The 16,765-nt window shown below is 45.4% G+C and overlaps 1 long non-coding RNA gene across 1 annotated transcript; it reads left to right on the top strand.

The window, feature by feature from the left end:
- The first annotated feature begins 5,329 nt into the window (after window positions 1-5,329).
- Window positions 5,330-16,064, top strand: LOC143651531 (uncharacterized). Its single transcript, XR_013160014.1, has 3 exons — window positions 5,330-5,549; window positions 15,577-15,777; window positions 15,891-16,064. It is a non-coding gene; the product is annotated as an uncharacterized LOC143651531 (long non-coding RNA).
- Window positions 16,065-16,765: the final 701 nt, after the last annotated feature.

Below are 16,765 nucleotides of genomic sequence, written 5' to 3'. Positions count from 1 at the left end.
GGAGTATAATGAATAAATGATAAAAGCACAGGCATTTATGATTTAAAACTAGAGTTGGTGGGTAGAACTATCACCCGTACTGTAAACACTCCTGGCTCAAATAGATCAACTTTTCATTGCAAAGATAATGCCGTTTGGAAGGCCCCAGTTGGCTGGCACCATATTTGAGCCCACATAATAGTCCTACTAAAGGGTCATATGCAACTGAAATGTTATTCCAGGCAGAATTTCCCAAACCCATTTGTCCGTGGAGTATTATTTGAACTTAACAGTTTTGTCTGGGTGCCAATGGGGACTCATGAGGTATCGTTTAAATGAAAGTAGACAGCAAAAAAACCATCTCATGGCTGAATTCATTGCTGTAAGAAACGATCAAAATTTGATCCATGTGCTTAATAAAGGTAAACATTGAATAATTGCACAAATAAATGTTAAAATTATGAGATAAAATGACTAACAGAGGCCGGCAATTGTCCACCAGAAAGCACACAGCTTGATGGTGGGTGGCAAAATTGGCAACCTGCTGCAGACATCACCCTCCCAACACCTGGGTATTCGTCCTATGACTTCCTGTCGTGATCAGAGGCAGGAGGCCCTTTACCAAAGGTAAGTCACCACTTAAAAATATAAACTACCAATAATCAAAGGCTGACTAGGTGTCAGGCACCGTTCTTACCCTCTGAAGCAGACTCTACAATAAGCACTATTTTACAGATGAAGAAACTGAGTAAAGAAGAGATCAAGTAACTTCCCTGGTCAGGTGGTACTTGGAGATTCTGGTTCCAGAACCAGCTTTTCTACTTGCTATGTTATGCGGCCTCTCTGGGTTAGTAATGAGAATAGCTCTACAGGTGAGTCGAGCGTTCTTCTAACGTATATTTTCAAATGAATTTTAGATGAAAAATACCACCAAGTGTGATTGCTTCCCTCCCTTGCCACACCTGCAATCGTCTCAAGAACCTAGGTACCTCACAGAACAGCGTTCAGGAAATGGGAGACATATACAAACTCTGTTTAATGCTGCCAGAAGCAATTTAAATCATTTATTGATGGAGTTAATCACTCCCTTTTCTCCCCACCCCCATTTCCAAAAGGGCAGCTTACGACAAAAATAGAATGCAGTTAGATCAAGGAGGGAGAAAGTATAGTGTCCCAGGTAATGCTACTGAAATTAAGCCCAAAACTTTACTCTGAGCTCCCCAACCACTGGAGTCAGAAGGGAAGGATGACAGGCCACAGAGTTCTTATTATCTGAGGCAGGATTCAGCCCATATGTCAGGAGAACCAATTTTTCTTGGCCCAGTGCCCTAGGATGCATTTGTCATAGGGGCATTTGCATAAGTGGCATTGAGCAGTGTAATGAATGATATCCCCAATAGTCATTTTATAAAAAAATGCAGTGATGTTCCTTGGATGGCTCTTTTTAATATCATTGTGTAACCTTTGCTGAGGGCAAAATATTAAAGTGTTGTTCCGCAAAGGCAATTCTAGAGGGGAATTTAAGTAACTAGAGTGCTTTGATTCTAGGCAAAAGAGCACATGGAAAAAAATTCTAGGATTTCAGTTGAAGCTGCTATCAAATTTGTCCCCTTGTCACATCCACCACTGCCACGGCCCTGGGCCAACTCCTCTTTATCTCTCTCCTAACCTTTCCCTGGTATCTCCTAACTGGTCTCTCAGCTTCTAACTCTGTCACCACAGAACTGAGCATATCTTGTCTTGCTCAAAAAACCTGCTTCTGTTCTGCTGAAGTGAAGAAGTGACCACCTTGTCTGCTTTGTTTACCTTCATATTCCCAGGGTCTGGCGCATGATAAGTGTTCAATAAATACTCATTGCTGAATAAACAAATCATCCAGAAACAAAAAGAGAAGGGCAGCATCTTGAGGCACACCCGCCAACTTACAAGACCCCAAACTTAATGTCTCCTTGCCTTTCTCTGTGCCTTCTCTCTTTCTGTCCTAGCTCCATCGACTATTAAAATCATTCTCGAATGCCACCTTCTGTATGAAATTTTCCTCCTTTCCCCAGGTTGAAACAAAGCCTTCCTTCTTCCATGTCTCCAGGGCCCCCCAGCACAGGTTGCAGCAAGTAAAAAGATGGGGGTTCCAATGTCGGGAGGCCTGGTTTTGAGTGACTCAGCCATTTCAGCAGCCGGAGCCTCAGCTTCCTCAACCGTAAAACGGCAATGATGAAGATAACTGCACTGCAAGGTAGGTTGGCGGAATGGAGAGGCTGGTTTTCTAAGTCACAAAGAGCCCTATGAATGATTGCATGTCCACTCTGTCCCCCTCTGGCCTGCAGGCCCCTCTAAAGCAGGATGCTTTTCAGATTCACCTCTGCATCCGCGTCTGGCACAGGGTTGCTTGGAGGATTTAATAAACACTGGTGGATTGAAATGTAAGGGCTAATGCATGGGTGCTTCACAGCGGGCATCCTGGGTCTCAAATCCCAAGTTCTGAGCAATATTCATAAAAATCCAGGATCCCTCCCAACCTTCCAAACTTCTTTGACTTCATGTTTCCAAGTATAGAAATAACCTTTTGATTTTAAATAGAAAGCGGGGAGCTGAAGACAAGTGACAAAAGTCTTCCAAGATCTCCAGGCACAGGTTCAGGCAGGTCACGCCGTGCGGAGGGGAAGATCTGTTTGACAAATCTGTGGGTGAATCAAGAGTTCCGGAGAGCGGGGTGTGAGCCTGGGCTCAACTGGAAGCAGGCAGAGCCTGGGCAGACAAGCTGATTAGCCATAAATGGAGAGCACCTCAGGGGACCCTCCTACAGACAGTCTGTCACCCAGCGTTCTTACCATTCCATTTCAAAGTTTAATTAGAGAATCACTTTCCAATGCTTAGATGCAATTAACCCCTTTGGAGCGGCCCTGGTTCGCAATCAACGTTCACAGGCCACAGAAGCCCGAATGCCCACGGTAGTCTTCAGCCTTGCAAATTTGAGAAAAACATTTCTAAAAGACAAAAAGCAACCGACAAATATTTGTGGATTTTAAAAAGAGAGCTTCTTCTCTAAATGTCAGAAGAAAACAATTTCCCATCCAAGAGTTGGGCCTTTATCTTCGGTGCCTCCGTCCCCATAACCTAAAGAAAACTCTTCCGCTCAAAGAAGATAAAAGGAATTGCAACCTTTCCTTCAAGACCAGTGCCTGACTAGCCACAAAAGCACACAACCCATTTCCCTCCACCAGTCGCTCGCTGTGCTGGTCCCATTTCGTTTAACTCTGGAGGAGAATACAGACCTGCTTTGGTCTTCTTCCTTCCCCTCCCCACCTGCCTCCTCACCCCCACCCCATGCCCAAACCTAAGACAGCAAAGGGCCAAAGAGAATTCAAAGTATCTTTGGCTTTTCAAAAGCGATTTATTTGTATGTATGGCTTTGCTAAGCATTCCTGTATTTTACATGACCCTTCTGATAGCCCCGTGATGTGGGCAGGAAAAAGACTATTCATCTCATTTAAGACACAAGGATGCTGATGCAGTCACATAGCTGGTAAGACTCAGAGCAAGATTCAAACCCAGGGCCCCAGATATAGCTTCCCAGGGACAAGTTCTTATCACCTAGCCTTCTTGTTGGGGATTCAGAACCTACCCTCACTTGGAAACTACGTAGCCTGAAGGAAATCTCAGTGTAATGGAGCTGCAGGCAAGAAGGCGACCCCAGACCAGTGGCTACGGGACATGAGGAAGCCAGAAGGAAGTTACTTGGAAGAGTCAGGAGAGGGTGAGGCAGGTGAGGCATCTCCTGAGCGGCACTGAAGTTAGTGCTCAATCTCAGGACCACATACTTCCTGGTCCTTGCAGAAGTGGGCTGGTAAATCGTCAATGAGTGGCTCTTTGGGGAAAACAGCACTGCCTTGTAGCACTTGCCAATATGCACAGTGTCAATACTCCAACCAATGTGGACTTCCGGCTGCCCATGTGAGATGACTGCCCAGATGGGGAGAGGGGCACACGTGCTCTCGTGAGCTGCAAAAGGAAGTACAGGCCAGTGCAAACGGGCTCCGGCCCACCACAGGAGTTACCTTTAGATTGAGAATAGCCTTGGATATAAAGGATGAATTGGAATTGGGAAGGCAGAGCTGTAGGCAGGTCTTTTCGTGTTTTTTTTTTTTTTAACTTTTTTAAATTGTAAAATATTATATATATATATATATAAAAGCAATAAATTTCCAAGTACATTTTAACAAGTAGCTATAGAACAGATTTAAAAATTTGGTGTGGGTTACAGTTTCATGATTTTTCATTTTTTCTTCTAGCTGCTCAGAGCCACTGGAAACCAACAGAAATATTAATATAATGATTCAGCAGTTATACTCATTTGCTAAATTCTATCTTCTCTGTTATACTCCTCCTCTTTAAATAACGTACATACACAAAAGCAATAAATTTCATTAGTTGTAGAACAGATTTCAGAGTTTGGTACGGGTTACAATCCACGATTTCAGGTTTTTATTTCTAGCTGCTCTAAGGTACTGGAGGCTAAAAGAAATATCAGTATAATGATTCAGCACTCATACTCATTTGTTAAATCCGACGTTCTCTGTATAACTCCACCTGTGATCTTTCTCCCACTCTTTAGGGGTATTTGGGCTCTTCCCATTCTAACTTTTACACATTGGAAGGGGCCATCCCTAATATGGGATAGGGGGATGCATCTAGTTGATGTTCTGGAGAGGCTGGCCCCTCTGCATTTTAGGACTAATCTGGTCCAGGTTCCCATCTGGAGGGTGTAGGCTTTGGAGAGTTACCCTAATGCATGAAACCCTTGTAGAATCTTATATATCGCCCTAGGTGTTCTTTAGGATGGCAGGAATGATTTTGGTTGGGGGTTGGAAAATTATGATAGGTAGCAATGTCTAACTGAAGCTTGCATGAGAGTGACCTCCAGAGTAGCCTCTCGACTCTAGTTGAACTCTCTGAGCCACTGATACTTTATTTGTTACACTTCTTTTCCCTCTTTCGGTCAGGATGGCATTGTTGATCCCACAGTGCCAGGGGCCAGACTCATCCCTAGGAGTCATCTTTCACACTTCTAGGGAGACAGTCACCCCAGGATGTCATGTTCCACGTAGTGGGGAGGGCAATGGCTTCACTTGCAGGCAGTTTCTATAGAGTCACACTGTCCAACACTATAGCCACTAGCCATGTGTGGTTATTCATTTTAAATTAGTTAAAATTAAATAAAATTAAAAAGTCCGTTCTTTGATGGCACTGGCCACCTTTCAAGTGCTCAGTCGTCTCATGAGGCTAGTGGCTCTGACATGGGCCAGTGCAGATTCTAGAACACCTGCATCAATGCAGAAAGTTCTATTGGTCAGTGCTGGAGGGTTGGAGGGAGAGAGGGCATGAGTTCCTGGGGAGAGAAGGGAAGCTCTTAAATGGAGGTGAAAGGTCATCTAAAATAAACTCCCTCAAGGGCCAGTTTTACCGAGGAACAGCCTTGAATGAGAGATGACCAGTTGCAGGAAAAGACAAGTCAAGTGAGCTCAGCAGTGACATCAAGCGCCAAGACCTATCTGTGCTGAGGGTGCTGCTAGGTGAGCCTGCACCTTGCCTTTGGGGAAGGCACAGACCTGGCACCAAGCAGGTGCTCAATGCAAGCATCGCACATCTTGAACCATCTCCGAGACAGTGTTCCACTGAGCACGTTTTGGGAAGCACGTGTTCAGCCACAACTGGTTGGTGGGAAGGGAAGCCCAGAGCTGCTGGGGCTGCTGCAGGAAGCATTAAGGTTCTGGCCATGAGAGGTTCTGACATTGGTTAAAACCTCAATCGGGAAGTAGCTTTCTGTCCCAGGAGTGGTGACTGCAGCTGTCCTCACTGTCTCACCAGTATAAAGGCTGGCAAGGGCCACGGAGGAGGTAAAGCTGCAGACACACAAAGCTTGGGTCAGTGGCTGAAGAAACCAATTCTACCTCTAACTGAGAGCCCAACACTGCCCCTGGTCATGGGGTGGAGGCAGGATTCAAACCTGGGTCTCCTTTCCTCCAAAACCCTCGCTCTTTCTCTCACCCCTACATCATCTTAGAAACTGACCCTCACCTCTTTATTTCTTCTATTTCCCCCTTACCTTTCTTCTCTGAGCATTTCAGTCTTTAACAACCCCCTTTAAAAGGAAAAAGAAAGGCAACTGTTTTATCCAATCCTAAAAGTAGATTCATTCCCAAAACTTAGAAGGCAATAGAGAAGTGCAAGGAAAAGAGAGGGAAATCATTCATAATTCCATCATATAGAAGGGAAAAAATGCCACTGAGAAGCTGTTTTCTGTGTGTAACTTCTTTGTTTGGCATCACTGTGATTGTGTTACAGAGTCGGCTTTGAATCCAGCGTTTGGTCTACACATTAAGTCACCTGCATTTCCTGGGTCACTGTACTCTTTACAAACATGACCTTCCAGGGTAACACATCAATTTTAAGTTGGGGAGAGACCACAGTTTACTTAAAACAGTCTTCTTTCGTCAGAAGTTAGATTGTTTCCAGTTTTTCTTTCACAAGTGGCAGCTTAATTTACATCTTCGGGCATAAACCTTTTCCCACTTTCCAGATTATTCTTTGGGCTAGATTCCCAGCAGTGGAATTACTGGATCAAAAGGTATGAACGTTTTAAAGATTCTTGATACAGGTTGCCAAATTTCTGTCCAAACGGGCTTACCAATTTATACCGCCAAAGTTCTGCTTGCATTTCTCTTCTCTCCCCTGCCTTGAAAAGTTTATGCTTATCTTTGCTAACTTCATAGGTGATGGCCCTAACTCACTGTTTTGATCTGAATTCCTTTAATTATTTGAGAGACTGAAACTTTTCTCAAATCCCAATAACCCTTTTAAAAGTTTGGTGGTGACCCAAACTGGATCAATCTTTTTTAAAAATGTGATTGGTTGGTCCAGAAGTTGCCAAATCTCCAGGCAGGAACGGCAGTTTTTCTGGGAAGTCGAAACTTGGAGAAACTGCCCAGGATCCTCTTCATTCCAGCTGGCTCTTGGGATTCCCTCCGGAGCCCCCTACCACCCACCCTACCTTCCAACCACACCGCCACCCTCACTTAATGCCACCCATCCAACGTGAACTCCTGTCCTCTACGGCAACAGGCGCCCCGGGCTGCACAGGGACCGGACCCTGCAGCAGAGCCCAAGCTCGCCTCAGTATTGCACCGCGATTAATTAATTTTAATGTGGTGAATGAAGACCAAGTTGGCTTGCATTGGATTTTAGAACCGAGTCGCGTGATTTATTTATGAAAATTTCTGGGGGAGGTGGGGAGCAAGAGACAGAGTGCGGGGGGGGGTGTGGAGAGAGAGAGAGAGAGGAGAGAGAATGAATGAGAATGAGAAAGTGAGGCAAGAATGTAGAAAAAGAAAAAAGGAAAGAAGAAAAGAGAAACTATTAAAAATGAATGTAGGGAGGAAATGAGAGAAGAGAGGGTGGTGAGGATTCGCCGCTCTAATGTAAGTGAAAGGGAAGCGACCCAGGACAGTAGAAACAGGACTTGGACAGGAAACAAACAGGCGGACGGACAGCCGCCCGGGAGAAGAAGGGTCGCGCTGAGCCGGGAACAGCTATGGAAAACCGGCCGCGAGCCCCACGACCGTGGCCGGTCAGGGACGAACACGGGCGGTTGCCGGGGACCCGGCGCTCCCCCTGACCCCTTGCCCAGGGCAGAAGGAGTGTCGGGTACGGGAGCAGCACCTAGCGGCCCCGGACAGGGACTGGACTGCCCACAGTTTGCAAGACAACCGCCCAACCGCACCCCTAACCCTCACGTCCCTGGAAAGGAGGGGGCTCGTGCAAACGACGCACGCCAAGGCACCCCCTCGCTGCCTGCACCCCGGCACCCAGCACCCCTCCAGCCGGGCTGATAATGCAGTCCGCAGTGCCCCGCGGGCCAGCGGGAGGAGATCCCAGATGGCGTCGCTAGAGGGCGCGCAAGGGTTGCCTGCGCCGAGTCGGGTCCGCCAGGAGCGGCCCGAGAGACGCAAAAAGCAAAAGGCAGTGCAGGGGCCCGGCGGGCCTTGGGGTGCTGCGGGCAGGGGGCATTAGCCTGGACGGCTGATGGGGCATCCGCGCTGAGCTGGGGGGGAGGGGCATACTGGAGGATGCTGCGCACTTTGTTTATTTGGGGAGGAGGTTCCACCTGAATTGAATTTTTGCAAGACTGAGTCGATCCCGATTGAAACTAGATGAGCAGGACAAGCGGAAAGGAGGGTCAGGGAATAAGATGCTTTAAACTAAGGCCCCGCACCTCCAACCCTGGGTTCTGAACTGCACCCCCAAAGCTGCTAAGGAGGAAAAGTAGCCTGATCTCACCAGCACTCACCACTCCACAGATACACACACACACACATACACACCCCATTTCAGAATGGGGGGGAGAGGGGGAGCGGAGAATGAACTTTAAAAGGCTTTTAAAGCAAAAAAAGAAAAGAAGGTTTGCACAAGGCTGAGGTACTTGAAATGATTTTTGTGTTGCAAATTGCTATGCTTTTACTGAGGCGCTGATGAAAATAAATGAAGCTCCCCTCTCTCTTTTTGCTAATAAATGAAATGAAAAAAGCACCATTATTACGCCACCTGCTTCTAATTCCTAATTGTGGTAACTTAATTCTCAGATTGTTGTTAGCTGCTTAATATCACAGGCGCACGCAAAAAAAAAAAAAAAAGTATGGAAGGCTATTTGCGTCTTTTTTTCTTTTTTGGCAGATGAAGTAGCCGGTGTGCAGGCGTAGGTTTTTATTTAGTTTCATGACAGTTTCTATAGTGGAGTGTGCTTACTGAAAGGGAGAAATCTGTATTCTATCAATATCCTAAGGGGAACTAAGAAGGAATAAGAGGATTTCTGAGATGCTTAAAACCTAAACAGTCTACGAAAAGTGATCACTGACAATATCCATATTTTTTCCATGCTGAAATAGCATGTTGCATATTTCCTATATAGGGAGAAAGCATTAATTTGTCGAGTCTCGTTCCTGTACTTTCTATGAGCATCCAAATCACAGAGTTCGCAGCCAGGTTGTTGTAGCTGGTTCACCAGGATGAGAAATCTTTACCCAAAGCATGTGTCACAGAAGGCAAGTAAACTCTTTCTCGTTCATTATTTCCCAACCCTCCAGCCTGGATGTGTGGATTGAAGGAAGGGGAAGGGAGGCTTGTTCTGATTTAAACTTTCTTCCTGGCAAATAAAAATAACCAGATCCAATTCAGAATTCTGCCAAAGTGAAGAGCAGTATTTTAGTTTATTATCTAATTTTCTATTTAAAACTGAGCTTCTCTTTTTAGATTTCTACTGGCCCTTCTTATTTTTGGAAAGTTCTGGAGTATTGGAAACATTGGGAAGGTATTAGCGGGTCCTGGAGAAGTACAAATTTAGGAGAGAAAAAAAGATATTTCTGTGGCACAATTACAAAGGGATAGATTTGTACGGGGATATTTCCCCGTGCCCTGACACATTTTTCTTCTCTCTCTCTATGCAAACAGCAAAATAAAAACACAAGAATAAAGATTTCCTCAAGAACAACTTGCCAAGGGTTGTTACATCATTCGGGAAGGCAGAATCACCTGCGGTACCAAATGAAATCAACTTCATCCTTATTGCCTTGAGTTTCTCACACTAGCTGCCGTTTTCCCCTTGATTGAGAACAGAGAACACCTTGGAGAATACCGACTCAATTGCAGCCAAACTAGCTTGGGGCTTGAAGGGAGCAGCCAGACCCCCAGTCCCAGTTCAAACTACCCTCTAAGTGTTGCAGCGACACATGGTAACGTCCTAGTGATAGTGAAATCCTATTCTAACCGATGAGAACCCTGTCAGCTCTCACCAGGACAACCTGCCTGAGCAGACAGGGAGATGCGGCCCTGTCTGAATCACGGCAAAGTTCGAGAAGGAGAGGACACAGAACGCGAGCTAGAGTCAGCCCTGAATCAAGAAAATCCGAAAGAAAGCTCTTGTGAATGAAACTTAGCAAGCTCTCAATGGAGCTGGAGCAGCAGGTGCTGTTTAAATAACCAAATACGGTTGCAAGCAACAGATCCCTATGTTTGTTGGGTTCTTTCCTACACTGCATGACATTAGAAAGGAAGTGTGTAAAAATACAAGCCCACAGCTGCAGGCAGGACAAGGCTGGTGGTGAGGAGCTGCAGCAAAAGAACCCCAAATTCAGGAAAATATGCAAAAGGTTTACTCTTCAAATCCTCCAGAAGAAAAGAAAGTGGAAATATGTGTGCCTGGGCGGCAGAAAGGAAGGCTGGATGAAACATTGAATGTTAATGTGCATCATAATCAACCTAGAGTGTCTTATTTACATCTTAAGCTATTTGTTGCTGATTTTTCCGTGCAACTGTTTTCAACTGAAATTCTCAAAGCTAAACCAGAAGCATATTTCATTGACCCTGTGCATTTGTTGTGTCTTCTAGAAGGCGTGGACACACACACATACACACACAAACACACACACACACCTGATCCCACAGCTATGCATATAAGCAGAGTGTTGCCCCCCTTCATCTGTACAAATCTCTGCCGTCTCTATATTCCCAAACACAAGAGAATATATGTATTTATTTCTCTCTTGAACTCGACTATGAAACACAAGTCAACACTCTTAAATGTCATCTTTTAATACCTCATATAAAAGGCAAACTTTTCCTAACATGCTTTCCTCCGATCCTATTTAATGAACTCCCCCCTCAATGCTACAAGCACCCGGTTTCATCTGTAATGCTAAGGCATAATATAATTTTTTTTTTGGTATTAAAAAATGAAAAGAAAAAAAACAGGGGAAATATTTTGAAAGTCAATTAAAATTTTGTGTACGTTTTCATTTTTTAATGATAAATTAAGTTACTAATTTTGTCCGTGCTCTTTGTAGACACTGCAGGTTTAATTGCTAATTGTTAACTGCGAATGAATACATTTGCATATTAATTAGCTCCCAATTTACATTTTTAATTTGCTTCCTTCAAAAGGTGCAAGATAAAAGGTCGTGTTATTTTAAATAATTTATGCTTTATTGCATGAAATACGCTAATATGAAATGTGCCTACTAATTTTAACCCCTTTTCTAAGAAGGAAAATGAATACCATTAAAAGGGGGAAGGCAGAGCTGGTGGCATTTTGGAAAAAAGCCTCATGCTATGTTCTTCAGCAGCACAACCTGCTTTTTCCTGCAGCCTCGTTGGGCTGAAACATGAATGTATTCTTTCTTTTACCGGTGGTTGAAAAGTGATAATATATTTGAAGAACCAAACAGCTGCCGTGGGGGGACTGGGCGGTGCTTTATCCAGGGAAGGACTCCCGAGACGGGGTCTTGTTTTCTAATGAACAGCGCCAGCCAGCCTAAGACCCTGTCCAGCAGAGACACGTCCAGCAGGAAAGCCAGCTCCTCCCGGCCACAGAAAGGCTAGCCGTTCACTTCCCCTCTCAGCTTTGGAGTCCGAGTTACTGACTCTGACTTCTTGAAAAAACATAAGGTCGTTTTAACAAGGAAGAGTTCGTTCTTTTCAAATAGCCGACCAAAAAGAGGTTCTCGAATTGCAATTTTCACTCCTTGTCAATTAGCTTCACTGTAAGAGAATAAAACCTGATTATTAAAGGCAGTGATTTTTTTGGTACATGATGGCTTGGACAGGGAAAATAAGGCAGAGTTTGGGAAAGGGGTATGCAGATTCGGCATGGTTTGACCAGTATTGATAAAACATTTTTTATTTTATTCCACTCTTTCTCTTACATGTTAATTTTTGAAGCATGCCCACAAAAATGATGCTGTATTTCTTAGAGTTTTTTATAATAATATTTCTGAATAAGCATTCATTAAAATTAAACAACAACAACAACAACAGGGCTTGGGAACTTGAGAATATTGTTATGGGAAAAAAAAAAAAGTACTGATGCTTTAAAGGGAACTGAAATCGTCTCTTGGCTCTCCAGGACTCTGCTGGTTCTCGGCCCTTTTTGTCGTGTTTTATTTTTGCAGATGGAACCCAAGCCACAGTCTTGTGGGACGAGCTTCATAAATAGGACCACCCAGAACGATGCTCGCCAGGATTAATTTATGTGGATGTGCAGAAGGGCGCGATGACAGAAGAAAGAGTGGCAGAGGACAGAGGAAGGAGTGAGGCGTGTGCTGGTGAGAACTCTGCCACTGGCGAGCCTGTGAAGCCCAGGGAGGGAAAGAAGTTTAGTAACCCCGTGGTCCCCATCCGGGGCTCTGACCCAAATCCTCCCTCGTTCCCAGCCTCAAAACACGGTCCTGGACGTTCTTCAGCATCCGCTTGCCGTGCCCGGAGCGCTAAGCCAGGGGACCGAGCCGGCTGTTCACTGGAGGCCGGGTCTGCCCAGGCAATTAGAGCCGTAGTGACAGCACCGTTCACGGGTTCGTCCTGGGAGACACCCCGGCTGTGGGGTCTGGCCCCCCTCCCCGGGGAGCCAGGTGCAGGAACCAGTCCCTCCAAGTTATTAGAAAGGTTTTCAGACTGGAAGATTTCCTTTTGCTCACGTCAACACCAGCAGAAGAAAAAGTCACAGCGAGGGGCACCCTTGGCTATTCGTCCATGGAAGGGCGTATGACTCAAAGAAAAAGAGCTGCAATTTAATTGTGTGTTATTTCAGTCTTGCTCAGACACCCAAGAGGTATTGAAACAGACAAAACCGTCATGAAATCATTAGCTTACGGTCGCCTCTGCGTAATAGTGGAGGGGTTGAGCACCGGAATTTGTAAGGCAGTTGCCTTTTGTGAAGCACGGATGGATAAATGGGTAAATAGATGCAGAGATGCACAGTTTCATCTGCACCGAATCTCTCGGCTTTTTATTCAGCTATGCATTGAAACTGTCGTAAATTCAGATGCACAGACATCATGATTGAAGACACACTTTCCCTGCATCATCCCTGCGCCAGCCTCGCTGCGTTTGTCGCTGTGGCGGAGCTTTCCCATATTTCATACGCCTCAGCCCTCCTGTAAATCAGGGGTTAATTGTGATTCTTTCAGATCGATGGAAATGAGAAGCTGAGACTTCTGAAGAATCACTTGGAGTTGAGAAGAGGGGAGGGGTGAACTTTATGGAATCCAACTTTACTGCTTTTACTGAGCCATTTGGTGTGTGTGTGTTTAAAAAAAATACATTTTGTAGAAATGTTCGAAAGTCCCAGTGCACTCTAATTAATAAAGCCACTTAGGATGAGTGCAAATCATGCACGTGGAGATTTGCACGGCCCAGCTTCTCTCTGACATCCATCCCGGTTTGTTTAGCGTAATAGTCAAAACATTTTTTCTTCTCTTGGGTCATGTTGATCTGTAGTATAATTTGAATTCTCAAGCTGTTATCCATACATCATTCCCAATAGCATCCAAATGAAAGGAAACCATTTCATAGTCTATAATTAAGCAATACCGAGCATGCAACAGGCAGGAGGTGTTGTGGGAAAGGGGTAGAGGGGAGCTGGGGAAGGACTCAGGCCAGGGCTCCAGGCCCACCGGGCCCGATGCCCCGAGCAGGCAATGCAGGGACCTGGCTAGAAGAATCTCTTGATATAAGTATTCTCCATACTCAGAGCCCCACTGCCTCCCCTCCTTAAATAGATTTCCCTTTCTGGAAAATTCCAACATGCTTGACAGATTTATTCCAGGGGGGGGCCTCCACTCCCCGTTTAAAAGGAAACTACTTCTGGGGTGCAGTCCTATAGACCACGCACGGCAGGAGGCTAGGCTGGTTCCTTTCTTTGAATCCCCTTCATCACCCCCCCACCCCCCCCAACAGGAGAGGGTTTGAAGAATTGCTTCTGCCATGGATACCAGAGTGGGGAATTTTAAGTAGGCAGAATGTAATCACCCAAGTTGGAATTCAGCCAGGACACTGCCAGGGCAATTACTCCTCCTCTTGAGCTAAATACCAGGGGAGCATAAATGACCAAAGTAGCGCCTGACCCCGAGGACTGCATCCCTGTCTAAGCCACCGGGCTCCCTGGAGCAGGGAGCACCACAGCTCACCTTGGGCAGACCGGTCTCCCTCCCCAACACCTCTCACACATGCCGCCCCTGACTTGCCCTGCCCATTTCAGGAATTCCAGAGATTTAAAGCGTGGTACAAAATGGATTTTTAAAATAACAGCTCCCATCTACCAAGTGTCTTCCATCTTCCAGTCCACGTGTCAAGGACTTCCTGCTTCTCTTCTCTCCACTTCCTTAGGCAGAAGCTGAGGGCCAAAAACATTGTGACTTGGCCAAGGTCGAGAACTAGGCTCCAAACCCAGCGTTGTCTGACCCCAGGCTCTCTGCCTCTTCTCAGGTCTCTCTTTGAAGGCAAGATTTTTAGAAAAATAGGTTTTCAGTGTTATAAATAGGACTGCAATGAGCATTCTTGCTTCATCATCTTGCACACTGCTCTGATTATGTCCTTAAAGTAATTTCCTAGCCGTGGAATTGCTGGGTCAGAGGGAATGTGCATGTTTTAACGGTGTAGCTTATCAACTCACCCCCTAGAAAGATTCACCTGCTCCCCAGCAGTGTGTGGGTGTGCTCTGGACGGTTATATAGAACCTCGTGGTCTGCATATTCAGGGTGCACTTTGGCTTAAGAAAAGATGCTCCTACATATCTTCCCTGCCTCCTTCCCCAAGAATACCAGTCCTGGCAACTCTCACGGAGACCAGGATGCCCGACTGGCCCCTGACTTTTACAATGGTGTACCGTTATTGGCTTTATGTGAATGTGTTTGTGCCTTCAACTGGAAGAGTGAGCTCAGTGAGGTCAGGAATTGCGTTTTATTCATCTCTGTGGCCCCTAAACCTACCTTGCGCATAGAAATGGCTCCTTCTGATGAGTTTCTAAAGCCCACTGTTTCAGTTTGCTAAGCTGTTCAAAGCAGGTACTATGAAATGTGTTGGCTTTAACTATGGAAATTTATTAACTTACAAGCTTACGGTTTTGAAGCTGAGAAAATGTCTAAATCTAGGCATCATCAAGGCAATGCTTTCTTCCTGAAGACCGGCTGCCAGCTGTCCTGGACTCCTCTGTCACATGGCAAGGCGTGTGGCAACTTTGGCTGGTCTCTCCCTTCTCTTCTGTGTTTCCTTGCTTTCAGCTTCTTGCTCCTGTAGCTTATTCTCGCTCTCCTCTCTGTTCATCCCATTTATAAAAGACTACAGTTAGAAGCTTCAGACTGACTCTGGACCATCCCTTAACTAAAGTAGCCTTATCAAAAGATCCTGCTACAACGGGTCTGCATGCATAGTAATGGATTAGCTTGAAGAACATGATTTTCTGGGGGTGCATATAGCTCCAAACCACCACAGCCACCAACACTCAAATGGAATAAGTGCTCATGCCAAGGGAAGCCAGCATGGTAGAGTGAAAACAAGCACAGGATTTAGATTCAGGCCATGAGTTTCCAATTCCTACCCCATCACTAGCTGCATGTGTGGTTCTGAGCAAAATCACAGCCATGCCGTGTCCCACTTTCCTCCTATAGCAAATGGAAATCATCGAATCTACCTTGCAAGCTTGCTGTCAGGATTGGAGGCAAAGCACGTTAAATACCTGGCTCCACGATTTTTATTCTTCTGCTTTCTGTTCGTTAGCTCTAACTGGTGGTGTCAGTTCAAAACAAAGTTTTCACCAACCTGCAGCCAAGTGAGAAAAATGAGGATAATGTGGTGAGTTCTTCAGGAAGTAAAATCCATTCAACTTAAAGGACTGTCCTTGATTCTGAGATGATGTTATTTCCACTTTTCTGCTGCTAAAAGATCCTTTTGCTTATGAAATGATGGTTGCAGTACCTGGTAAGCTGGGTTTTTTTTTCTTTCTTTCTTTCTACATTTTGACTTGACAAAATTAAAAAGTCAGTGAGTCTCGATTAGTCCCCTTCACCCCAATTTTCTATCATATTTTTCAGTTCAGATACACAAAAGGCTTAGAAGAGCTGGTTTAGGCTGTAGCTTCAGCAGGATTTCTGATCAAATACTCCAACTCCATATCTTGACTGAATGTAAGAGAGAGAAGAATTAGGAGGCAAAGATGTAACCGTTTCCCATAAAACTGCTTGCCCCTCATAGTTCAATAAAACAGAAAATACAATGATGAGTCTCTCTTTTTTTTTTTTAAGGATAATAATGTAAGAATTTATGAGTCTGCATGCAATTCCCTCTGAAGCAGCAACCCTTGGGGGGGCCACACTGAGAATTGTTTTCTGTTTATGCGAGCAGCCTGGCTTCCCCGGCCCCCGTCTTTCTTGACTCCAGATGGTTTCTCCAGCTTTTTGTCATCCATCTTATGACCTGCTCTGGTCCCCTGTGGCTCCTGACTACTCCTAAATATCAAATCTACCTATAAAGAATGGAGATTTGCCAAGGCCCAGGGGACTTAAACAAGGAACGGAAGGCTCTCCCAGGTGACCAAAGCTCCGTGACTCCTTATTATCTCGTGGTATGTACTCTTGGCCAGTGCCTTTCCTGCTTGCTAGGAGACTCGGAACCCCAACCCACTTTCTCAGAGCTTGGCCAGATGCAGGAGGTGAAAGCTGGATGAAAAAGCAAGCGTAGTCAGGGCCCTTGGAGGACAAATTATGAAGAAGCCTGTGGGAAACTCTGAGATGCCCCCAAAGCAGGGTCTCCTTCTGTGGCCAGGGTTTGAGGAACGGCCTAGAGGCTGTGGTTTCAAGAGCTTTCAGAGCCCAAAGACCCCAAAGCACACTGACAGTGAGGAGGTGCTTTATCTGCTCAGGGACATGCGGCAGCTGGGGTGAGGATGGGGGTGGAGCCTTTTGTGTGC

The sequence above is a fragment of the Tamandua tetradactyla genome, chromosome 12, assembly GCF_023851605.1.
Source record: "Tamandua tetradactyla isolate mTamTet1 chromosome 12, mTamTet1.pri, whole genome shotgun sequence".
NCBI classification, from domain to species: Eukaryota; Metazoa; Chordata; class Mammalia; order Pilosa; family Myrmecophagidae; genus Tamandua; species Tamandua tetradactyla.
The sequence above is the reverse complement of the archived record's forward strand: the minus strand, read 5'-3'. Positions and strand labels throughout refer to the sequence as shown.